The sequence below is a fragment of the Triticum urartu genome, chromosome 1A (genome assembly GCF_056163025.1).
Source record: "Triticum urartu cultivar PI428250 chromosome 1A, HENAU_Tu73, whole genome shotgun sequence".
NCBI lineage: Eukaryota > Viridiplantae > Streptophyta > Magnoliopsida > Poales > Poaceae > Triticum > Triticum urartu.
In genome coordinates, this window is record NC_141873.1 from 527,614,846 (window position 1) to 527,642,334 (window position 27,489).

The window sequence follows — 27,489 nt, forward strand, 5'->3', positions numbered from 1 at the left end:
TTACCGATTTATCTTATCGGTCAGACAATGGTACGCGATAAATCGGCTGATTTATCGGAATATCGGAAGGTATTTTGAACAGTGGTTTTAATTCAAGTTTAATGGACAGCGGGGAGTACTTCTAAACTAAATTTGGATTTAATATATTATATAAGTCTAAGTTTCATTTGTTTTATCGTTTTTATGTTTAAATTAAGGGTAAATGACCAACATGATGTGTAATGTGTCAGCCACGTTGTACGTGCTCGGTTTGGATTGTTCACCCTAAACAGACGAAATCCAAGCAAAACAAACGTTCGTTTAGCGGTGGTGCGTCGATGTTGGCATTTAAACTTCCCTCTTTTCTCCTTTTCTCCTTGGAGGCAAGAGTTCAATCAATCGCTAAACTTCCACCTTTTCCCCTTCTGACCTCGCCTCCGTCGTTTGGGGTTTGGGATCGTACGTTAAAGTTGGTCTTTAAACTTCCCCTTTTCCGAGAGTTCAGTCAACAACCGCCGGCTAAGCTTCCCTTTCTCGGTTTCTCCCCTTCTGACCTCGCCGCCGGCCAATCGGGGCATCCGCCATGGCCTACGTCCATCCCCACAAGCGCCACTCGAGCACCTCCGAGCCCGCCCCAATCCCTTCCCCGCCCACTTCCTCCCTCCATTCCCTCTCCATCTCCTCCCCTCGCGGGCGTCACCACGTTCCCCCGTCCAACAAGATCATCCACGCCGCAGACTGCGTCTCCCGTTGGTCCCCGCTCCCGCCCTTCTCCGACGACGCTGAATCTGTCCGCCTCGAGACCTCCCCCTGCTACACCGTCGAGCGCATGTCCGGCGCCAAGCCCCTCGTCCTTGCCCTCTCCTCCCCATCCTCCAGCTCCACGGAGGCCGAGGTCGCGGCCGTCGCCATCACCGAGAGGTTCTTGCCGGACCTCCTAGACGCGGTGGAGAGGGCGAGGACGCACGATGTGCCGAGGGATGACGAGGAGGCAAAACTCTGTCTGGTGGCAAGGGTGGGCAAGGTCCTGTTCCAACGGTGAGTCTTCTTTTATCCATCTCACTATTCCATCCCAGTTCTTGGATCTCTGCTTCGTGTCACATACTCACATCGCATTGTGATTAACGCGCGCCACCACCCAGTTTTTGTGTTGATGCTCGTCTCCCTGGACGCCGTCCGCGACCTCGCAGAGGCAGGGGCAGAAGGATCCAATAGCCAGGTCCATAAAACGTTCTATACGAATGTACCCAGTGATTTCTTGGATGATATGGAGCGATTCGCTGTGAAGACGATGGGCCTGGAGTTCGTTTCAACAAAAGAGCACTACCATGTCAAGGCTTATGCGTCTAACAATTTGAGAATTATCCCCTGGTTGGTGTTTAGACGAGGGTGATTGACTTTGCGGCCTATAAATATCTGATAGGTGGTCGACAAGCAGGGAATGGTTTCCAAGATGTCTTGCAAATGCACTGTGCAAGAAGATGGGAAGCTTGCAATCTGCAAGGTGTGCTTACCATGCTGTCCTTTTCTGTACATTTGATTTTCAAAACTCAGGGTCACAGTTAAACTTTTAGTACTACAATTCATCGACTGTATATGGAATTATGGATCCCTGCTAAATAGTATAATACTCCCTCCGTCCAAAAAAGCTTGTACCAAGCTTGTTCCTTAAATGAATGTATCCAGCACTAACTTGATGCCAGATACATCCATTTAAGGGATAAGCTTTTTCGGATGGAGGGAATACTAAACAGCGTGAAATACCAGGATTGCGCATGGTTTTATTCTTTTGTGCCTGACAATCGAGAACCCCAAGACTGTAAAGATACGTAACCTATAAGTTAGTATTCATTGACACCATGTATGATGCTAACTTTTAGCTCTCAATTATCATGCTTGTCTTAATTCAAAGGAACTTTTCGGGCAATTAAGATGAATGCAGACCTGATATTTGCTAATCCCCTCCCCCTCCCGGCCGCTCCCGCGAGCGACACGAAGGGAAAACCCTAGCCGCCGGCTCCCGAGCCCCCCTCCCTGTTGGGCAACGTAGTAATTTCAAAAATTTCCTACGCACCGCAAGATCATGGTGATGCATAGCAACGAGAGAGGAGAGTGTTGTCTACGTACCCTCGTAGACCGAAAGCGGAAGCGTTAGCACAACGTGGTTGATATAGTCGTATGTCTTCACGGCCCGACCGATCAAGCACCGAAACTACGTCACCTCCGAGTTCTAGCACCTGTTCAGCTCGATGACGATCCCCGAACTCCGATCCAGCAGAATGTCGGGGAAGAGTTCCATCAGCACGACGGCGTGGTGATGATCTTGATGTTCTACCATCGCAGGGCTTCGCCTAAGCACCGCTACAATATTATCGAGGATTATGGTGGAGGGGGGGCACCGCACACGGCTAAGAGATCAATGATCAATTGTTGTCTCTATGGGGTGCCCCCTGCCCCCGTATATAAAGGAGCAAGGGAGGGAGGCGGCCAGCCTAGGAGGAGGGCGCGCCAAGGGGGGAGTCGTACTCCCACCGTAGGACTCCTCCTTCCCTTGTTGGAGTAGGAGAGAAGGAAAGAGGGGGAGAGGAACAAGGAAAAGTGGGTTGCACCCCTTGTCCAATTCGGACCAGAGGGGGGCGCCTCCTTCCTTTTGGCCTCTCTCCTCTATTCCCGTATGGCCCAATAAGACTCACATACTCCCCGGCGAATTCCCATAACTCTCCAGTACTCCGAAAAATACCCGAATCACTTGGGACCTTTCCGATATCCGAATATAGTCGTCCCATATATCAATCTTTACGTCTCAACCATTTCAAGACTCCTCGTCTTGTCCTCGATCTCATCCGGGCTCCGAACTCCTTCGGTACATCAAAACTCGATCATAAACTCATAATATAACTGTCATCGAAACCTTAAGCGTGCGGACCCTACAGGTTCGAGAACAATGTAGACATGACTGACACACGTCTCCGGTCAATAACCAATAGCGGAACCTGGATGCTCATATTGGCTCCCACATATTCTACGAAGATCTTTATCGGTCAGACCGCATAACAACATACGTTGTTCCCTTGGTCATCGGTATGTTACTTGCCCGAGATTCGATCGTCGGTATCTCAATACCTAGTTCAATCTCGTTACCTGCAAGTCTCTTTACTCGTTCCGTAATACATCGTCCTGCAACTAACTCATTAGTTGCAATGCTTGCAAGGCTTAAGTGATGTGCATTACCAAGAGGGCCCAGAGATACCTCTCCGACAATCGGAGTGACAAATCCTAATCTCGAAATACGCCAACCCAACAAGTACCTTCGGAGACACCTGTAGAGCACCTTTATAATCACCCAGTTACGTTGTGACGTTTGGTAGCACACAAAGTGTTCCTCCGATAAACGGGAGTTGCATAATTTCATAGTCATAGGAACATGTATAAGTCATGAAGAAAGCAATAGAAACAAACTAAACGATCAAGTGCTATGCTAACGGAATGGGTCAAGTCAATCACATCATTCTCCTAATGATGTGATCCCGTTAATCAAATGACAACTCATGTCTATGGTTAGGAAACATAGGCATACTAGTGACACTCTGTTTGTTTATGTATTCACACATGTATTATGTTTCCGGTTAATACAATTCTAGCATGAATAATAAACATTTATCATGATATAAGGAAATAAATAATAACTTTATTATTTCTTCTAGGGCATATTTCCTTCAGTCTCCCACTTGCACTAGAGTCAATATTCTATTTCACATCGTCATGTGATTTAACACCAATAGTTCACATCACCATGTGATTAACACCCATAGTTCACATCGACATGTGACCAACACCCAAAGGGTTTACTAGAGTCAATAATCTAGTTCACATCGCTATGTGATTAACACCCAAAGAGTACTAAGGTGTGATCATGTTTTGCTTGTGAGAGAAGTTTAGTCAACGGGTCTGCCATATTTAGATCCGTACGTATTTTTTAAATTTCTACGTCAACAATGCTCTGCACGGAGCTACTCTAGCTAATTGCTCCCACTTTCAATATGTATCCAGATTGAGACTTAGAGTCATCTGGATCAGTGTCAAAACTTGTATCGACGTAACCCTTTATGACGAACCTTTTGTCACCTCCATAATCGAGAAACATATCCTTATTCCACTAAGGATAATTTTGACCAATGTCCAGTGATCTACTCCTAGATCACTATTGTACTCCCTTGTCAAACTCAGGGCAGGGTATACAATAGGTCCGGTACACAGCATGGCATACTTTATAGAACCTATGGCTAAGGCATAGGGAATGACTTTCATTCTCTCTCTATCTTCTGCCATGGTCGGGTTTTGAATCTTACTCAACTTCACACCTTGTAACACAGGCAAGAACTCCTTCTTTGACTGTTCCATTTTGAACTACTTTAAAATCTTGTCAAGGTATGTACTCATTGAAAAACTTATCAAGCATCTTGATCTATCTCTATAGATCTTGATGCTCAATATGTAAGCAGCTTCACCAAGGTCTTTCTTTGAAAAACTCCTTTCAAACATTCCTTTATGCTTTGCAGAATAATTCTACATTATCTCCGATCAACAATATGTCATTCACATATACTTATCAGAAATGATGTAGTGCTCCCACTCACTTTCTTGTAAATACAGGCTTCACCGCAAGTCTGTATAAAACTATATGCTTTGATCAACTTATCAAAGCGTATATTCCAACTCCGAGATGCTTGCACCATAGATGGATCACTGGAGCTTGCATATTTTGTTAGTACCTTTAGGATCGACAAAACCTTCTGGTTGCATCATATACAACTCTTCTTTAATAAATCCTATTAAGGAATGCAGTTTTGTTTATCCATTTGCCAGATTTTATAAAATGCGGCAATAGCTAACATGATTCGGACAGACTTAAGCATAGATACGAGTGAGAAATTCTCATCATGGTCAACACCTTGAACTTGTCGAAAACCTTTTTGCGACAATTCTAGCTTTGTAGATAGTAACACTACTATCAGCGTCCGTCTTCCTCTTGAAGATCCATTTAATCTCAATGGCTCGCCGATCTTTGGGAAAGTCAATCAAAGTCCATACTTTGTTCTTATACATGGATCTCATCTCAGATTTCATGGCCTCAAGCCATTTTGCGAAATCTGGGCTCATCATCGCTTCCTCATAGTTTGTAGGTTCGTCATGGTCAAGTAACATGACCTCCAGAACAGGATTACCGTACCACTCTGGTGCGGATCTCACTCTGGTTTACCTACGAGGTTTGGTAGCAACTTGATCTGAAGTTACATGATCATCATCATTAGCTTCGTCACTAATTGGTGTAGTAGTCACATGAACATATTTCTATGATGAACTATTTTCCAATAAGGGAGCAAGTACAGTTACCTCATCAAGTTCTACTTTCCTCCCACTCACTTCTTTCGAGAGAATCTCCTTCTCTAGAAAGGATCCATTCTCAGCAACGAATATCTTGCCTTCGGATCTGTGATAGAAGGTGTACCCAACATTTTCTTTTGGGTATCTTATGAAGATTTACTTTTCCGATTTGGGTTCGAGTTTATCATGTTGAAACTTTTTCACATAAGCATCGCAGTCCCAAACTTTAAGAAACGACAGCTTAGGTTTCTCGCCAAACCATAGTTCATACGGTGTCGTCTCAACGGATTTAGATGGTGCCCTATTTAACGTGAATGTAGCTGTCTCTAATGCATAACCCAAAACGATAGCGGTAAATTAGTAAGAGACGTCATAGATCGCACCATATCTAATAAAGCACGGTTACGATGTTCGGACACACCATTACACTGTGGTGTTCCAGGTGGCGTGAGTAGTGAAACTATTTCACATTGTTTTAACTGAAGGCTAAACTCGTAACTCAAATATTTTACTTTTGCGATCATATCGTAGAAACTTTTATTTTTGTTACGATGATTCTCCACATTACTCTGAAATTCTTTGAACTTTTCAAATGTTTCAGACTTGTGTCTCATCAAGTAGATATACTCATATCTGCTTAAATCATCTGTGAAGATCAGAAAATAATGATACCTGCCGCGAGCCTCAATATTCATCGGACCACATACATCAGTATGTATGATTTCCAACAAGTCTGTTGCTCGCTCCATTGTTCCGGAGAACCGAGTCTTAGTCATCTTGCCCATGAGGCATGGTTCGCAAGCATCAACTGATTCATAATCAAATGATTCCAAAAGCCCATCAGCATGGATTTTCTTCATGCGCTTTACACCAATATGACCTAAATGGCAGTGCCACAAATAAGTTGCACTATCATTATTAACTTTGCATCTTTTGGTTTCAATATTATGAATATGTGTATCACTACGATCGAGATCCAACGAACCATTTTCATTGGGTGTGTAACCATATAAGGTTTTATTCATGTAAACAGAACAACAATTTATTCTCTTACTTAAATGAATAACCGTATTGCAATAAATATGATCAAATCATATTCATGCTCAACGCAAACACCAAATAACACTTATTTAGGTTCAACACTAATCCCAAAAGTATAGGGAGTGTGCGATGATGATCATATCAATCTTGGAACCACTTCCAACACACATCGTCACTTCACCCTTAACTAGTCTCTGTTCATTCTGCAACTCCCGTTTTGAGTTACTACTCTTAGCAACTAAACCAGTATCAAATATTGAGGGGTTGCTACGAACACTAGTAAAATGCACATCAATAATCTGTATATCAAATATACCTCTGTTCACTTTGCCATCCTTCTTATCCGCCAAATACTTGGGGCAATTTCGCTTCCAGTGACCAGTCCCTTTGCAGTAGAAGCACTTAGTCTCAGGCTTAGGACCAGACTTGGACTTCTTCACTTGAGCAGCAACTTGCTTGACGTTCTTCTTGAAGTTCCCCTTCTTCCCTTTGCCCTTTCTCTTGAAACTAGTGGTCTTGTTAACCATCAACACTTGATGCTTTTCTTGATTTCTACCTTCGTTGATTTCAGCATCACGAAGAGCTTGGGAATCGTTTCCGTTATCCCTTGCATATTATAGTTCATCACTAAGTTCTAGCAACTTGGTGATAGTGACTAGAGAACTCTGTCAATCACTACCTTATCTGGAAGATTAACTCCCACTTGATTCAAGTGATTGTAGTACTCAGACATTCTGAGCACGTGCTCACTAGCTGAGCAATTCTCCTCCATCTTGTAGGCAAAGTACTGTCAGAGGTCTCATACCTCTTGACATGGGTATGAATGTGAAATACCAATTTCAACTCTTAGAACATCTTATATGCTCTGTGGCATTCAATTTTTTTTGAAGTCCCGGTTCTAAGCCGTAAAGCATGGTGCACTAAACTATCAAGTAGTCATCATACCGAGCTAGCCAAACGTTCATAACGTCTGCATCTACTCCTGCAATAGGTCTGTTACCTAGTGGTGCATCAAAGACATAATTCTTCTGTGCAGCAATGAGGATAATCCTCAGATCACGGATCCAATCCGCATCATTGCTACTAACATTTTTCAACATAATTTTTCTCTAGGAACACAATAAACTGGGAGCAACATTGCGAGCTATTGATCTACAACATAGATATGCTAATACTATCAGGACTAAGTTCATGATAAATTTAAGTTCAATTAATCATATTACTTAAGAACTCCCACTTAGAAAGATATCTCTCTAATCCTCTAAGTGATCACGTGATCCAAATCAACTAAACCATGTTCGATCATCACGTGAGATGGAGTAGTATCAATGGTGAACATCAATATGTTGATCATATCTACTATATGATTCACGCTCGACCTTTCGGTCTCCGTGTTCCAAGACCATATCTGTTATATGCTAGGCTCGTCAAGTTTAACCTGAGTATTCCGCGTGTGCAACAGTTTTGCACCCGTTGTATTTGAACGTAGAGCCTATCACACCCGATCATCACGTGGTGTCTCAGCACGAAGAACTTTCGCAATGGTGCATACTCAGGGAGAACACTTATACTTTGATAATTTAGTGAGGGATCATCTTATAATGCTACCGTCAATCAAAGCAAGATAAGATGCATAAACGATAAACATCACATGCAATCAATATAAGTGATATGATATGGCCATCATCATCTTGTACTTGTGATCTTCATCTCCGAAGTACCGTCATGATCACCATCGTCACCGGCGCGACACCTTGATCTCCATCATAGAATCGTTGTCGTCTCGCCAATCTTATGCTTCCACGACTATCGCTACCGCTTAGTGATAAAGTAAAGCATTACAGCGTGATTGCATTGCATACAATAAAGCGACAACCATATGGCTCCTGCCAGTTGCCGATAACTCGGTTACAAAACATGATCATCTCATACAATAAAATTGAGCATCATGTCTTGACCATATCACATCACAACATGCCCTGCAAAAACAAGTTAGACGTCCTCTACTTTGTTGTTGCAATTTTTACGTGGCTGCTATGGGCTTAGCAAGAACCGTTCTTACCTACGCATCAAAACCAATAGTTTGTCGAGTTGGTGCTGTTTTATCCTTCGCAAGGACCGGGCGTAGCCACACTTGGTTCAACTAAAGTTGGAGAAACTGACACCCGCCAACCACCTGTGTGCAAAGCACGTCGGTAGAACCAGTCTCACATAAGCGTACGCGTAATGTCGGTCCGGGTCGCTTCATCCAACAATATCGCCGAACCAAAGTATGACATGCTGGTAAGTAGTATGACTTATATCGCCCATTGTGTTCTACTCGTGCACAACATCAATGCATAAAACCTAGGCTCGGATGCCACTGTTGGGCAACGTAGTAATTTCAAAAATTTCCTACGCACACGCAAGATCATGGTGATGCATAGCAACGAGAGAGGATAGTGTTGTCCACGTACCCTCGTAGACCGAAAGCGAAAGCGTTAGCACAACGCAGTTGATGTAGTCGTACGTCTTCACGGCCCGCAGTTGATGTAGGCAATCCGCATTGGCGAATTCCTAACTCCTCAGTCAGGACAAATTCCTCAGAGACCAGAAGAACTTCGTCTCTGTCACTGAAGAAATTGACTGAACTGTATGAGATTTCCAATGGCTTCACTCGAAGGGATTGGTAGGTGTAGGATTTTGAGTTGAGCATCACATGGAAATTTTTCCTTAGTATTTCCTTGACCCCCTTTAACAGTACGGTGTTTCCTATGACTCAAGAAAGAGAGAAACAAAACTATGAAAACGAAAGTCTTCAAGCTTCATATTCCTCGAATGAATATCAAGTCTTCACGGACACACCAATTTCTTCACTTTCAAAGTCTTCATGAAAGTCTTCAGAAATACCAAAATCTTCAGTCGAAGATATTCATTTTTAGGGGTTGACTTTTCCTGTAAATATCAAACTCCTCATAGTCTTATAGACTTGTGTACACTCACAAACGCATTAGTCCCTTAACCTATAAGTCTTCAATACACCAAAATCACTAAGGGGTACTAGATGCACTTACAATCTCCCCCTTTTTGGTGATTGATGACAATATAGGTTAAGTTTTCAATGGGAATAAACATATGAAGTGTAACTACTGATATTGAGGAATTTATTCCAAGATATAGAAGAACTCCCCCTGAAGATGTGCACAGTGAGGAATTTGCCTTTGAAGCAATGCACACTTGCAGAGTTGAATCATGGGGATCTCCCCCTATATCTTATAATTCATACACGCATTTAACATATAATATGAAGAATTTGAAATGCATGATGAAATATGGTGCCTGATGAAATTCAGGATGCATGCAATAATATTAACGAGGAATAAGCATGCAGAATAGTGCATCAAAAGTATCAGAGCACAGTGCATCAAAAGTATCAGAGCACCATCGGGTTTAAGATTACAACTCGATCCAATAAAGTTTCAGAAGAATGAGAGTTGTAACTTAGCAAATAAAAAAACACCCATATAGTAGACCCGCTTGAAGACTAACTCATATTTCTCCCCCTTTGTCATCGAATGACCAAAAGGATCAAAAATGAGGACTAACGCCCTTGAAGATAATCATGTTGATGAAGGAGCGCCAGCGTTGTTGGGGTTGTTTGTTGATGTAGGGCCTGCCACAGTGTCATCCAAATCTTCATGTTCATCAGTGTCGCGCGATGAAGAAAATGAGCTGGCCAACAGAGAAGGAACTTGGACCTTCTTGAATTTCTTCTGTGGAGGTGCAGACTAGTCAAAATCTTCTTTGAGACCCATGTTCTTCAGATCTTCTTCACCATACAGATGTGACAGGATTGCCCAGGTGCGACCGAAGACTTGATGGAGGTAGTAGTAGTTTTTCTTCACTGCATTGTGTGTGGCAGTCATGTTGTGAAGAAATGAACCAAATTGACGCTTAACCCATTTGTGATTTCGATCCACCTTCTGGTGAAGACTAAGCAGAAGTTCACGGTCAGTCATCACGCACGGAGCAGTGGCTTGAGGAGTGGACTTAGGTGCATTGGCAGAGTCATGTGTGGTAGAGTCATCATTGGTGGAATAAGATGCAGCTTTGCGAAACTGACCATCCAATGGATGAATGCCTTCATCTATTACAGCTGGTGCCTTGCCCTTTCCATCAACTGAGGAATATGTCTGCTTGAGGACTTCAATTGGGGGCAAGTAGCTGAGGTGATTCTGGAAATCAGCTTTGTAGTTGAGTGAAGACCTTGTCCTGAGGAATCTCATAATCCAAGGTGCATAAGGCTTCAGCTCAAACGGACACAGTGCAACATTGGCCATAGTCCTCATGAAGAAATCGTGATAATTGACAGGAATACCATGAACGATGTTGAATACCAGATTCTTCATGATGCCAACAATTTCCTCATCAGATGAGTCGTGGCCTTTGATGGGACTGATTGTCCTTGTAAGATTACGATAGACAGTTCTGGGCACGTACAGCAATTCCTTCACGAGGAATTTGGTTCGAGGTGCCTGACCTGGTTTCAAAGGCTTCATCAGCACCTGCATGTAATGATGTGTGAGCTCATGTTCACTGTAGATGCAGCGAGCTTCTTCAAGGGGAGGACTGAGTGGTAGAGCACGAAGCAATTCAGAGGCTGGTGCAGTGTAGTGAGTGTTTTGAGACATTCAGTCCAGCACCCATGAATTCACATCTTCAGCATATCCGGTGATGTGCAGCGTTGCATAGAATTGAAGAATCAGTTCTTCATTCCAACCGCAGATGTCAGAGCAAAAGTTGAGCAGTCCAGCATCGTGAAGAACACTAAGGACTGTTGCGAAGCACGGCAGAGATTCGATATCCACGTGAGGAATATGCTCATGGTAGAAGATCTTCTCCTTGTTGAACAACACTGAGGAATAGAAATTGGCTTGACTAGCAGTCCAGAAACGCCTCTTCCTAATGCGAGCAGAGTCATATGGGTTGTAATCTTCGAAGAATACGTGCTCGCCGAAGAAATCATCAGCCTTGAACTTTTGCTTGCGTGAGAAAGGATCCTTTGGCTTGGGCAGAGGAGTGTCAGTGAGTTGCATCACGACCTCAGGAATCTCAATCGCAGGTTCTTCAAGCTGAGGAATTTCTGGTTCCTCCTCAGTGGCAGTCTGCGTCGTTGGTTGTTCAGCAGCAGCAGTTTCTTCAGCGCTAGTGGCTGGAATTTCCTCATGGATAGATGCATTGGGATGAGTTTCTTCAGAGCCCATGTGTACAGTTTGTGTGGGGGACTAAGGAATTTGCTGTAGAGGGGTGAACATTAGTGAGTTTGGATGCTGACTTTCCCAGAATTCATCACTGATTATGGGTGTGGAGCAGCCAATGTCCACATCTTCATCTTCCATTTCTTCAACGCCAGCCTCTTCAGCTGTGAACTGAGGCATAGGCGAGGAGATGATAGGTGTTGAAGGGATCACATCCACTTCAATTTCTTCATCCAATGGTTCAGACGAAGCAGCAGAAGGAGTTTCTTCATCAGATCCGCTGGGGATCACATATTCTTCATCAAAAGGAACAAGGTCCTTTGATGGTCTGGTTGAGATGGGAACAACATCAATCGGATTTGCAAACGAACTTGTCATAGGCTTCATTTTCTTCGGAGCTGAAGAATCTGAAGCAGCTGATGCTTTCCTTTTCTTCACTACAGCACGCTGCAGCCTTGGTCTTCTTCACATATGATGCAGATGGAAGGATTGGAGTTAAAGTTGGTGCAGGAGCAGCTGAGGAATCTGGTTGATTTTCTTCAGGCACAACTGATGCAGTTGCCCTGAGTTCTTCAGTTTCTTCAGGCACACCACTAGTTGGTGCCCTGGCAATTTCTTCAGCGGCTGGAATGCAGTCATCAGCCCTGGAACTCACATTATCTTCAACAGCCTGATTGTCATCAGCGGTGCTGGCATTTTCTTCAGTAGGCTGAGCAGATGCTTCAGCCTGAGGATTTTCCTGTTGCGTTGGGGCTGCAACATTGGAAGTGAAGTTATTCGCAAGTTTCACAAAACGAACCTTGGCTCCAAGCCAATCAGAGCGATATGCGTCAAAGTTATCACTGAGTTTCTTAATCTCAGTCTGAATTGCGACAAGTTCTTCAGTTGTCATAGAGACAACGTTTTTCTTCAGATAGCGCTCTTTCTTGTACTGCGCTTTCTTGATCTGCCTGGCCTTCTCAAATTTCCACTTTTCTTCTTGAATGAAGTGGGTCAGCATGTGACTTTGGCCAGGAGTCAGCTTGAAGTCAGGCAAGGGAGTGTTGGGGTCAATGTGCCAATCATCAATGTAGTCGAGGATCAGCTTGGGATCCAAAAGCAGTGGCACTTCTGATCCTTTGACTCTAGCGGCTCTGACTTGCCTGTCTCTAATGATTTCTGCAAGTTCATCATCATCATCTTCGTCTTCATCAGACGGCACTTCAAAAGCGACTTGCTTCTTTTGAGGACTTGGGCGAGGACCTCGTCCAGCAGTGGCCTTTGTCTTCAGCAGTGAGGGGCCAGCTGAGGAACTTGGTGCAGCTGAGGAACTAGCTGAGACACCTGAGGCAATGGAGATGCCGGCAGTCCTTTGGCACGAAGCGAGATGCACAGGTGCTGAGGATTTGGTCGAAACAGCTGAAGGGTTTGGTGGAGGAGCTGAGGACTTTGGAGGAACAGGAGCAGCAGAGGAATTGGCCATGAGGGCTTTGATGATTCTGGCCGTGAGGGCATTGCTGAGGAACTTGGCCTGCATGCAGGCTTCTTAGACATAGCCTTCTTTGGCTTGACAGCAGAGGCCTCAGCAGAGGCATCAGCAGTGGCAGAGTCTTCATTGAATTTCCTCACTGCTTCTCTGGCTTGCTTAGCTAACTTGGTTTGGCGCTTGGCCCATTCATCAGGATACTCCTCACCGCGCTTGAGGCTGGTGGGATCTGCTATTTGGCCAGGTGCCAATGGAGCTCTTGGGCATGGAGGATTGAGTGTGAATTTCTTCATGTACTTAGGAGTGACATATCTGTACTCCCTCCATTCTCTTGCCCATCTCCTCTGTATCCTCTGTTTGCGCACTTTGCGCTCATTCTTGGTTTCCTCAGTAGGTGTGCAGTACCCATCATATATGTCATCAGGGATCTCAAACGTTGTATTTACCTCAAGCCTCTTTCCTCCCTTCTGTGGCCTTTTACCATCAGCCATTTTCCTCAATTGAGGAATTTGAACAATTGAATTCTCTGAAGAAGTATGCAACTTTTCTTTGAAGAACGCTGCAAATGAGTTAAGTTGATGAGAACCTAGTGATTCAGCAGCTGACATGTGTACCTGTGAACAAAGTATAGTTGCGAGGAATTTGGAGAGGTCATATGCGTTCTTAGAAGGTTTTTCAAAAAGGACAAGTTTGAGGAATTTGACCAGATGAGTCTTGAAGATTTTCACTAAGCGTTCTTTGTCTTAGGTGCAGAGTTGTATAGATCGAAGATCCACACAATTGAGGAATCTTGAAGAAAAATGATGCTTAGAGAAACGAATCAAGAACAGATGACTTGTGAGGTGTTCAGTGTGTGCAGATGTGAAGAAAAACACATTTGAAGATTTTGTAGATAATCATTCGAATCAATGAGGGTAGTTAAAAGTAACTTTTAATTACCCTGGATGAAGAACACGATGAACTGGAGTGAGGAGATGTGAAGTTCGTCTGTGGAGATCTTCCACGCCCTAACTTGGCAGAGGAAGACGGCTACTCGGCGGCGGAGTGAAGATTTTCGCGGTCGGCGCAAGTACATCGGCGGCGAGGTCGAGGCAGTGAAGCTCTTCCTCACCGGCGGCGATGAAGTAGCGGCGACGCTAGGGTTTGAGAAGCTCGAGCTGGAGAGAGAGGTCGAGCGGAGTAAAAGAAGTGAGGAAGGGAAGGAGGGGTATTTATAGCCACGGTGAAAAACTGCTCGCCCGAAGAAATTGGACGAACGTGCCCCTGACCCTTCTCATTCGCATGACATGTGTCACCCACGTAGTGAGAGGTGGAGATCGTGTTAAATCGTGGGTGAGTGGATAAGTGTATCGTGGGATGCGGAACGGTTTGAGCAGCAAAGCCGAAAACTTAGATAAGATAGGTTTTAAAGTTCCGTTTGCAATTTCTTCAGCTGACAAGGACATGGTGAAGATTTTGAACGAGTTTCAAATAGAACACACATGAAGAATTTATGAACAGATTGGGTTGAGTAAAGCATAGACGGGAAGGGTCCGATCACATTCACTTAGTAGAAAACCAACTTGAAGAAATAGCAATAAATGAATGATGTAGAGGACATAAACTCATATATATATAGCCAATGAAGAAAAACGACGGAACCAGTGAAGAATATGCAAAGTTGAAGAATATGAATAATTGAGAAATTTCAACTTTTGGTGGTGGCGTGACCCACCGTATAAGAATGATGATTTCAGACACCGCGTACAATTATCGTAGGGTTCTGAGAATCAAATTCTTTGTTAATTTCTTCACACTAAGAGTGTTATTCTTCATTGATTGAAGAAAAACGTTTCTTCATGTGTTGCACATCTAAGTCATCAATTTTGCATAAGTGTTAGGATGAGTGTCCTTTTCAAAGAACATTCGAAGATTCTAGGATATTTAGCTCACACCGCAACTTGCTAAATCTCTTCTCATCCATGGGCTTTGTGAAGATATCGGCTAGTTGTTCTTCAGTCTTCACATGCTCAATAGAAATGTCGCCCTTCAACACATGATCACGAAGAAAATGATGACGAATCTGAATGTTCTTTGTCTTCGAGTGCTGAACTGGGTTGTGAGCAATCTTGATGGCACTCTCATTGTCACAGAAGAGAGGCACATTCTTCATGTTGACGCCGTAGTCCTTGAGGGTTTGCTTCATCCATAGCAATTGGGCACAGCAAGAACCAGCGGCAATGTACTCAGCTTCAGTAGTAGATAGTGATACGCAGTTCTGTTTCTTCGAGGACCAACAGACCAAAGATCGTCCGAGGAAATGACATGTACCAGATGTTGACTTGCGATCCACACGATCACCAGCATAGTCAGAGTCAGAATATCCAACAAGATCAAAAGCCGAGCCCTTGGGGTACCATAATCCAAGTGTTGGTGTGTGAGCTAGATATCGAAGAATATGCTTCACAGCCTTATGGTGTGATTCCTTCGGTGTAGCTTGAAATCAGGCACACATGCAAACAATAAGCATTATATCTGGCCTAGATGCACATAAGTACAATAAGGAACCTATCATGGAGCGGTATACCTTATGATCGAAGTCAATACCATTTTCATCAGTGCACAGATGGCCATTTGTGGGCATAGGAATTTTGACGCCTTTGTAATCTTGCATGCCGAATTTCCTCAGTACATCCTTGAGGTATTTCTCCTGAGATATGAATATGCCATTGTGTTGTTGACGAATTTGAAGACCTAAGAAGAATTTCAACTCTCCCATCCTAGACATTTGATATTCTTCACTCATCATATAGGAAAATTCATCACTATAACGTTGGTCAGTACAGCCAAAGATAATATCATCAACATATATTTGGCACACAAACAATTCACCATCATAAGATTTAGTGAAAAGAGTAGGGTCGAGTGAACCGAGTTTGAAGCCTTTCTTCATGAGGAGTTCCTTCAAGGTATCATACCAAGCCCGTGGGGCCTGCTTGAGGCCATAGAGGGCCTTGTTGAGTCTGAAGACTTAGTCAGGATTCTTTGGATCTTCAAAACCTGGGGGTTGAGCAACATATACTTCTTCCTCAAGCTTACCATTGAGGAATGCACTTTTCACATCCATTTGATATAAAGTGATATCATGATGGTTATCATAAGCAAGTAATATGCGAATAGCCTCAAGTCTAGCAACATGTGCAAAAGTTTCATCGAAATCAATTCCTTCAGCCTATGTGTAGCCATGAGCTACAAGCCGTGCCTTATTCCTCACCACAAGGCCATTTTCATCTTGCTTGTTGCGGTAGATCCACTTTGTGCCGATGCTATTGTGCTTGCGAGGATCTGGACGTTTGACCAGTTCCCAGACATTGTTGAGCTCGAACTGATGTAATTCTTCTTGCATGGCCTGAATCCACTTAGGCTCCAGAAATGCTTCATCTACCTTAGTGGGCTCTGTAATAGAGACAAAAGCATACTGCCCACAAAAGTTAGACAAATGTGAAGCTTTTGAGCGTGTGAGAGGACCTGGCGCTTTGATGTCATTGATGATCTTTTCAACTTGCACTTCTTTTGCAATGCGAGGATGAACTGGTTGTCGTTGGAGAGTTTGATCAGCGTTTTCTTCAGCACCATTTTCTTCCGCATTTTCTTCAGGTGCATTAGCTCGACATTCTTCATGTTCTGGAATGAATTCTTCAGCAGATTCTTCAGTAGGAATGACATCCTCAGTAGCCTTGAACTTGATAGTTTCCTCAGGTGCTGGTTCATCTATCATAGTAGGTAGGTGCTCTCTTTGCGAGCCATTAGTTTCATCGAACCGCACATCTACAGTTTCAACAACTTTGTGAAGAACGTTGTTGAAGACTCTATAGGTGTGCGAGTCCTTTCCGTAACCAAGCATAAAACCTTCATGTGCTTTCGGTGCAAATTTTGAGTTGTGATGAGGATCTCTAATCCAACATTTAGCACCGAAGACTTTGAAATAACTTACATTGGGTTTCTTATCAGTGAGGAGTTCATAGGCAGTCTTTTTGAAGAATTTGTGAAGATATACTCTGTTGATGATGTGGCACGCAGTATCAATTGCCTCAGTCCAGAAACAACGAGGCGTTTTGTATTCATCAAGCATAGTGCGAGCCATCTCAGCAAGAGTCATGTTCTTCCGCTCCACGACGCCATTCTGCTGAGGAGTGTAGGGAGCAGATAACTCATGAGTAATACCAAGTTCATCAAGATAGTCATCGAGACCAGAATTCTTGAACTCAGTGCCATTGTCACTTCTGATGTGCTTGATCTTCACACCAAAGTTGGTTGAAGTCCTCGAGGAAAATCGTTCGAAGACTTCCTGCAGTTCATGTTTGTAAGTAACAAGGTGTACCCATGTATAGCGAGAATAATCATCAACAATAACAAAGCCATATTGAGATGCTTCATTTGAAATAGCAGAATAATGATTAGGACCAAAGAGATCCATGTGAAGCAATTCAAACGGATGAGTGGTGGTCATGATAGTCTTCACTGGATGCTTGGCCTTCGTCATCTTCCCAGCTTCACAGGCTCCGCATAGGTGATCCTTGAGGAATTTGACATTCTTGATGCCAATGACATGCTTCTTCTTCGCAAGCGTGTGCAAATTCTCATGCCTGCATGACCAAGTCGTCGATGCCAGAGCCGGCCTTCTGAAGCTTTTGCAAGTAAGCACACGGCTGGTTGTGGTCCTGTAGAGAAATCAATAATATACAGATCTCCTATCCTAAAGCCTTCGAAGACTTTGGAATTGTCAGCTTCCATAACCACAACACAACGATACTTGCCAAAGACAACAACCATATCAAGATCACAAAGCATTGAGACAAACATAAGGTTGTATCCTAAGGACTCAACAAGCATGACTTTGTCCATGTGTCGATCCTTTGTAATCGCAACCTTACCTAGACCCAATACCTGACTTTTGCCTTTGTCAGCAAAGATGATATGCTTCAGATGTGACGGAGATAACGAAGCATCCATCAATAGATTCTTGTCACCAGTCATGTGGTTTGTACATCCACTATCGAGGACCCACTCAGTGGCTTTAGGTTGATCATCCTGCAGACGAATTAGTGCAGCAAAACTCATATGCTTCATCAGTGAAGAATATGACATCAATTCATCAGATCAATTTTATCAAGTAAAAGGATTGATAAAGCAATATGAGGATGTGAGAAATGAAAGTTCATTTCTTCATGATTAGCCTGCGTCCTATCAGGCATTGCTTAGGTCTCCAGCAAATTCTTCAAACGATTACGCGCGTCTGGAGACCTGACCCTGCAGAAGAGATTAGTTCTTTTTCTTCACCACCCACATCTGAAGGGATGGCAAAGAGTTCATCATTCTGCGAGCTCCATACGAGAAGGATGGCATAGAAGCCAGTCCATTTCGTTTCACATAAGAGGGGTTAGAGTAAGCATAAGAGTATGCAGAGAAATTCTCCGAGGAATTATGGACATAATGATTTGAAGAATAATGCACATATCCATAATCCTTAGATCTTCCCTGCGAAACAGACGGGTTAGCACGATGATGTTCATATGAGGACTTTGATCCATATGAGTAATTTGGTCCATATGAGGACTTGAATCCATATGAAGAATTTGGTCCATATGAAGAATTTGATCTGGGGTTCCTATTCTTCACAGGTGGCGTCATGATGACATTCACCTGAAGATTTTCAAGGCATCTTTTGGAAACCCAGATTTTCTTCATAGGGGAGCCGTTCCTGCAGTTAGTGCCAACATATCTAGCAAATACTTCACCATTCTGATTTTTGAATAGCTTATAGTTGGAGTCAATTGACTCATCATCAAAATGAGGAGATTCACATGCAAATCCAGATAAGTTTGATGGATCAACTGGAGGTCCCTTTGCAGCAACCCATGTAGTTTTGGGGTACTGCTCAGGCTTCCAATATGTACAATCAGCATTGAGTTTCCTCTCAAAGGCGATACCCTCTTTCCTAGGGTTCCTGTTGAGGATCTGCTTTTTAAGCACATCACAAAGAGCCTGATGCCCTTTGAGGCTTTTGTACATGCCTGTCGTGTACAATTCCTTCAGCCCTACATCGTCAGTGATACTAGCAATGTCCTCAGATGAGGAATTCGTGATAGCAGAGGCATGTGAAGAATTTGAAACATTAGCAGCATTTAAACATTCAGGTGAAGAATTAGGAGATTCACGTTCAATGCACTTCAAGCATGGAGGAACAAATTATTCCTGAGAAGCGCTGATTTGTTGAGCAAGTAATGAATCGCGCTCCTTCTGAAGATCCTCATAACTCACTCTTAGCTTCTCAAGATCTTGCTTTCTTTGAAGAAATTCATAAGAAAGCTTCTCATGATCCGATAAGAGAGTGTTACGATGACTTCGAAGTTTGTCAAGCTTGGACTGAAGTCTCTAAAGATTTTCAGTCAAAGTTTCAGTGCGATCCATTTCTTCACCCAACATACCATCACTTTTATTTAGCATGTTTTGAACCTTTTCTAAAGCCCTTTGTTGTTTTATAGCAATCTTAGCAAGTTTAGAATAGTTGGGCTTAAGGTTTTCATCAGATTCATTCTCACTTCATTCAGAGGTGGTATATTTGAGTACCTTGGCACCCTTTGCCATGAAGCAATAGGTGGGAGCGTAGTCATCATCGCTTTCATCAGCCTTGTTGGTGAGGTCATTTTCTTCAGTGTTGAAGATAGACTTGCTGGCGAATGCAGTAGCGAGAGCTAGGCTCACCACTCTGGATTCGGATTCCTCAGATGTCTCCTCTTCCTCATTTTCTTCAGATTCAGCCTCGGAGTCCATTTCCTTGCCAATGAATGCCCTAGCCTTCTTGGAGCTACTCTTCTTGTGATATGAAGACTTTGAGGATTTTGATGATGAAGATTTTGTGGATTTCTTCTTTTTCTTCGCATCATCAGATCTGTAATCCTTGTATTTCTTCTTCTTTGATCCCTTTTCCCACTGAGGACAATCTTGAATGAAATGTCCAGGTTTCTTGCATTTGTGACAGAGCCTCTTCCTGAAGTCACTGGATGGGGAATCATTGCTCCCTGAGGATCTTCCAAGACGACCACGTCTTGAGAACTTTTGGAACTTCTTCACGAGCAGAGCCAGATCATGGCTCAGTTTTTTAGGATCACAGTGCACGTGTTCTGCCATAGCGTGAACTATAGAGATCTCTCTTTTCAGCAAGTTGGAACTCATGAGTGTCAAATGACTTGGAATATCAGCGGGATCAAGTGACTTGGAATCAACACGTTCTTGTATCATCAATGCCAGAGTGTCAAATGAGGAATCAAGCGATCTCAGCAATTTCTTCACCACCTCATGGTCAGTGATGTCAGTGGCATCAAGTGCTTGAAGCTCATTTGAGATGTCAGTGAGGCGATCGAAGGTTTGTTGAACATTTTCATTGTCGAGTCTTTTGAAGCGATTGAAGAGATTGCGAAGAACATCACCTCGAGAGTCACACTGAGTTGAGACTCCTTCATTCACTTTGGACAACCTGTCCCAGATAAGCTTCGCTGTTTCCAAAGTACTCACTCTGCCATACTGTCCTTTGCTCAGATGGCCACATATGATATTCTTCGCTTGAGAGTCGAGTTGCTTGAATCTCTTCACATCAGCAGCATTCAGAGAAGGTGTGACTGAGGGAACACCATTTTCCACAACATACCAGAGATTATTATCAATTGCCTCAAGATGCATTCGCATCTTATTTTTCCAGTAGGGGTAGTCCGTCCCATCGAAGGTAGGACACCCAACAGAGACCTTGATCATACCTGCGGTCGACATAACTAAAACTCCAGGCGGTTAAACCAAAATCACATAGAACAAGGGAGTACCTTGCTCTGATACCAATTGAAAGTGTGTTATATCGACTAGGGGGAGGGGGTGAATAGGCGATTTTTATGAAATTCTTCACTGAGGAATTTGCTGGTGAGGAAATTCCTTAGCGAAGAACTACTAGCAGCAGAATAAGTACTCAAAAGTAAACATAACAGAATACAAGCATAGTCATCATGATGAAATGAAGACAGGCACAGAGTACAAGAAGCGTAATCACAGGATACCACAGGATAAAGACAAACAGACTGAAGAAATTAAACTGAGGAAATTGAGAAAGTCTTCAGTCAAAGTCTTCAAACACAGATATGAACAAACACACAACACAGTTATGAGGAAATGAAAGAGTTGAGGAAATAGAACCAGTAAGCTTGGTGAAGACAATGATTTGGTAGACCAGTTCCAACTGCTGTCTCAGTTGTACGTCTGGTTGGAGCGGCTGAGTATTTAAACTCGAGGACACACAGTCCCGGACACCCAGTCCTGAACACGCAGCTCAGGACACCCAGTCCTCACCGTATTCTCCTTGAACTAAGGTCACACAGACCTCATCCAATCACTCATGGTAAGTCTTCAGGCGACTTCCAAACCTTCACAAACTTGGTCACTCGGAGATCCACAATTCCTCTTGGATGCTCTAGACCATGACGCCTAAGCGTCTGGAAGAAGCACAGTCTTCAAAGGTAACAAGCGTCGGATCCACTCAGGATCAATCTCTTCAGTGATGCTCAATCACTTGGGGTTTGTAGGTGTTTGGGTTTTGGGTTTTTGGTTTTTCCTCACTTGACGATTTTCGCTCAAAGTCCTCAGAGGATGGGTTGCTCTCAAATGACAAGTGTTGGTTTCTCTCGGAGCAGCCAACCAGCTAGTGGTTGTAGGGGGCGGCTATTTATAGCCTAGGGAGCAGCCCGACATGATAAGACATAAATGCCCTTCAATGATATGACCGTTAGGTGGATAGATATTTTGGGACAGCTGGCGCATAGCACAGCAACGGTCGGAATTTTGAGTAGCAAAATCCTCAGGGCTATCATGTTCCTCACTGTGTAGGCAATCCGCACTGGCGAATTCCTAACTCCTCAGTCAGGACAAATTCCTCAGAGACCAGAAGAACTTCGTCTCTGTCACTGAAGAAATTGACTGAACTGTATGAGATTTCCAATGGCTTCACTCGAAGGGATTGGTAGGTGTAGGATTTTGAGTTGAGCATCACATGGAAAATTTTCCTTAGTATTTCCTTGACCCCTTTTAACAGTACGGTGTTTCCTATGACTCAAGAAAGAGAGAAACAAAACTATGAAAACGAAAGTCTTCAAGCTTCATATTCCTCGCATGAATATCAAGTCTTCACGGACACACCAATTTCTTCACTTTCAAAGTCTTCATGAAAGTCTTCAAAAATACCAAAATTTTTAGGGGTCGACTTTTCTTGTAAATATCAAACTCCTCATAGACTTATAGACCTGTGTACACTCACAAATGCATTAGTCCCTTAACCTATAAGTCTTCAATACACCAAAATCACTAAGGGGCACTAGATGCACTTACAACTAAGGATAACAATAAAGCATATAAGATTCACTAAGCATATATATCATCGGACTCTAAACTAAGTATAACAATAAAGCATATCATCAAATTACTCTAAAAACTACAGTAAATGCAACATACCATGATATGCCGATTGACCATGGTACTTGTCAAGCGGGTCACGAATGGCACCCCGACGAAGTCAGCACATGGCGGAATGATGTCCCATAGGTTGCACACCTCCTCCTCGCTCAACTTCATTCTTTGAGCTACGATGGCATTACCGAGTGGGTCGTCATCATCCGCATCATCCTCATCATCCTCATAATCTTCTGCTTTGTTGACATAAATCACGGCTAGCTTGGATCTTTCAGCTCTGAAGGAGAAGCTGATCAACTCACCACCGGTGATACACATGTGGTCGATGAAGCGGACCCATCCATCTCCTCCCACCTGCGTCATCTTTCGTCCTTTCTCGATCTCCATAGTGTAGGGGCCCCCAGGAGCCTCAAAGGTCACAGAGTCTCCAGTCAGATTGTTGAATTCTGACCTCACATTGCATGGGATGATCTGTGTACAAAATGATATATACACGATGCATTATTGCCAATAACACTAAAAACAAAATAGTAGTTATTAGGTTCATATAATTTATTACCGCCGCATGAAGAAAACTAGACTCGAAGTAGATGCCAAATAGCATGCCAGTTGCAAGGCTGCTGGCGCACCTTGACTTGCACCGTCGACATGGTGGTGGTGGTGGCGCCATTTCCCTAAAGCAATATGATTAAAGGATTAACGATCCAAAAAGTAAACATAAAGTTTTCATAGCTAGAGTTCACATGGCAAGCAAAATAACAACTAAAAAGTAAACATAAAGTTCAGTCCAGGGGAACACTTTATCTATTCCCACATCCAAAAGTTGAACCAGCTTAGAATCTTCTAGAACACAATAAGTAAACATCCATTCCACTTTTGGCATCAGATGCACAATAATTAAAACTATAAAAGGCAAACACCCCCCTTTTTGATCAGATGCAACTCTCTGTCTATCTTTGTTTTCTTTTTCTGAAATTTACCAAAAATGGGCTCACTAACAGCGTCATAAGAACTTAGCAATTTGAGCATCACCACATACAGATACTCTCTTCAACCTGAAAGAGAGTATCGAATCAAGCATTGATTTTTCCATGAAACCACATAACAGTAGTGAGGGCTTCTTGGTCATATCTTTATGTGCATCAACAAAGAAGCTAGTGGCAGTAGCCAAGAATTGAAACCCTAACCGTTGTTGTCATATCAAAGCTAAAAAAATGCTCACGATTCTACGGTCGAGCACTATGGTTGTTCCAACGAAGGAATGACAAGTAGTTACAAGTACTACATCAATGATCCTAAATGTCGGAAACAATAGTCACGACATGGACGCCCCCTCTCTAAACCCTAGAACACTAGGCACCGCCGCCGCCACCACTCCTCCAGGGGCAGCATCCAAGAATTAAAACCCAAGTTTCAATTATATGTGCTAAAAGCCTCTACTTCTCTAGCTACTTCTCTCTACTCTCTCCTAAGTTTCGGTGAGCAACAAAAAGCCTCTACTTCTCTCACCTAACCCCTCTCTCTACTCTCTCCCCAATCACACGAAGAGCATGTCGCATCGAAGCGCGGAGCCACCGTGCAATCCCTAAATCCCAAAACATGGCGAGCCGCCGCGGCAAATCGATTGGATCCTAGCTAGTGTGGCGCGCGCAGGGAGGAGGAGATCGAGGGGGACTTACGGGGCTGGAGCGTCGGAGTAGGCGAGAGGTGACCGTGCGTGGTGGCGGCGCAGGGCACCGTCGACGGGGGTGAGGCAGCCGGGGACGAACCCTAACCGCGGCGGCGTCGTCGGGCGGAGGGGATCGATTGTGAGAGTGTGAGGGGGTGTGGGGGTGCGGGGGCGCTCGGGCCGGTTTTCTTTTGCTCTAGTAGTAGCGTTGTTTAGAGGCCGACGCTACTGCTAAGCCCACCAGCTGTAGCGCCCGTTCAAAACAAACGCTACAACTAAGTGGGCTACTGCTTTTGCCCTGCGGCCCATGTAACAGTAGCGCGGCCCAAGCAAACAAACACTGCTGTTATATATTAGTAGTAGCGTGTTTTCTGCCCAGCGCTACTACTAAATACTAGTAGCGTGGGGTCATAAACAGGCGCTACTGGTAAACTTCTATCTATAAGCATTTTCCTAGTAGTGGCCGTGCCTGGCCACGTGGGCGGCGGGCCGGTGGTGGACATGGAGCTGGCTCCTGGGGTCTCCCCGTTGGCCCCTTGAGCGGATCTGAAGTGATGGCCTCCTCCCTTGTGCCTCTTCCTGCCCCGCCGGTCTGTGTTGCCGGGCCTGGCTCAGGCGGTCAGTTGGGGATGGAGGGTTGGATGGGCTTGGACCGGGGGAAACCCTTGGCTGGCTGCTGCAGCCACGATGTCGGCGGCGCTCCGGCGTCGTTCTCCTCTGGGGGGCGGCATCGAGGTCCCTCCCACACCTCCCACCTCCGTGACCTGGGCGAAAGCGCAAACTCTCCAGTTGGGTGGTGATGGCGCGCCGGCGTAATTATTCTTCTTGAAGGCGCCACCTTTGGTCAGCAGAGGGGTGGTTGTGGCTTCGGTGCAGGAGGGGGGCGGTCTTCTTCAGTGATGTTCCTGCCCGGCTGCTTTCGGTTGACGTTCATCCGGCAGCGGCGGTGGCGATGTATGGGGTGTGGCGCTGCGAGGAGAGGTGGCTGTGCCTGTAGTCTTCTCCCCGGCATCCGTTGGTCTCGGCCTTCCGCTCGGGGTGAGCGGCTTTACCTGCCGACGGCGTGGCGTCCTATGGTCCGGGGCGAGAGGGCAGGGGGCCTTCTTCGGAGGTAGAGACGGCTGGCCGATCAACTATGGGCCTCGGCGGAGTTGACGGAGCGTGGCCTCCTCCTGCTGCAGGGCACTACCTTGTCTTTGTCGTGTCGTGTGCAGGATTGGGTTCACCGAGGGCCTCGATGCTCAGGCTTGTGCTTGTTGTATTTGACGACGTTAGTGGCTCGTTCGGTGTCTTGTATCTTTACCGTTGTTGCTCTTTTGTTTTCCCTTTGTTGTATGGCCGGTTGTATGCTCGGACTGTTGCTTTATAATATAAAGCGGGGGGAAACCCTTTATTGTCATTAAGATGAATGCATGTGTAAATATGTATCCAGTCTTTACACACAAGTCGCCCACTATATGTAGTCTTCTGATTGCTCCTCAAGTGGCCGGTGGTTCCTTGTTTCTCTAAACCATCCGTGTCTCTTGTTTGTAGTCTATCACTTGGGCAGTTAGCTCTAAACTCATTATGTTCTCTAACTAAAGAAACTGCAGCAATAAAGCTCAGCCTCATAGCATTGTTATGGAAAAGCAACTATGTTTGCTTGAAATTGTTTTAAAGCGAGATTATTTCACTGGCTGATGTTTTCTGTAGCTCGATGTGATTAGTATTCATTTTTCCTTGTTTTTTCATTCTACTGCAGATATTTCTGGGCTTAGCATTTTCTTGGTAAATTTTCATTTATACCATGTATAGTGTCAGTTGGTTAGATTCTAATATGTGACTTAAGTACTGTGGCTTTTGCTAAATTGTTCAAATATAGTACTATTCATTATACAAGCCACTACTAGCTAAAAATAGTTTTCTTTCTCTTTCGTCTCCATTGTTACTTCTCGTGCAGATTGAATTGAACCAGATAGAACCCTTATTGGAAGACGTATCCTGCCTGTCGAAAGATCTTGATTTAAGGCTGATGTTGAATACGAATAGGATCCTAATAGACGTGAGTTCATATTGGAACTACCTCTGTCCTTTCTGTTACCAGCATATCTTCTGCAGACTCATCTGATAACGCTTGCAGCCTGAAGTGGAAAATGCCATCAAGAGCTTAGTCTCTTTTCAGCTCTTGTAGATCCTAATGCTAGAGGGGGGGTTTAGACGGCCACTTGGGAATAAGTTGATAGATGAGAGGTTCAGCATAGCTGGAGTGTGGCGTACAAACTACAAGACTTTTGGGAATAAATCCTCCAAGATGTATCTAAGGCATACTGGCCGGTTTGTCCAAGGGAGCTCCACTGGAGAGGTTTCCAATGAAGTTAGCTTCAAATTAGCTGGCATATCCAAGAGACTGCAGCTTAGTACACGATAATGTGTGATGTTCGTGAGCCAATTATTTGGTTACATGTGTAACGTACCCGCATTTTATGCTTGCTTTGCTTGACCTGATGTCCAAACAACAATTCTCTGCATTGATGCGCACACCTAATATCCTGTTTTAGTACTGACATATGGAAACTCTGAATTGGAATTATCATGTCATCTGCAGACCTAATATTCTGTTTTTCTACCAACATATGGCTACTCGGAATTAGAATTATTACCGTCGTGTTTTCTAATTGACTGGATTGAACAGCACAATGACAATGTCTCCTTAACCATTTACCAGGACGGCGGCAATCAAGAAGGGGACACTCTAAAAGGGATGCTAGAGTCTGCGGTGCGGATGATCTGGGACTATGCTTTGAGTTATCATAAATCTTAGCATGCTATATAACCAAGGGCAGGTACAATAGGTTGTCTCTAGACAGCATGTACAAACCTCCTGTAATGGGTTGTCTCTAGACTCTAGAGTAAGTCTAGGAGCTTCATGGACCATGACATGGGTGAACCCAATGAAATAGCGACGTACTCTACTATCGAACTATCCACAACGGGTGTCTATAAGCAGTGATTTAAGTGGGAACCTCATCCTCCCTTCTCTCTTCGACGTCGTTGAAAATCCTACATGCGTGGAAGTCAAGGAACAATACAATCTCATGTCATCGTTGACAGACCCTGCAATATGACACTCTAAACTAGGTGGTAGTGAATGTTTGCAAGGGACTGACCGAGTGAGCGTATGGCACTACTATTTGCAGAGCATTGTACAGAATCAAAGTTAGTGGGTTATCTTGTGATCAGTGTACATA

At 44.0% G+C, this 27,489-nt stretch overlaps 1 pseudogene; it reads left to right on the forward strand.

The window, feature by feature from the left end:
* The first annotated feature begins 562 nt into the window (after nucleotides 1–562).
* Nucleotides 563–27,062, forward strand: LOC125533046 (uncharacterized; annotated as a pseudogene).
* Nucleotides 27,063–27,489: the final 427 nt, after the last annotated feature.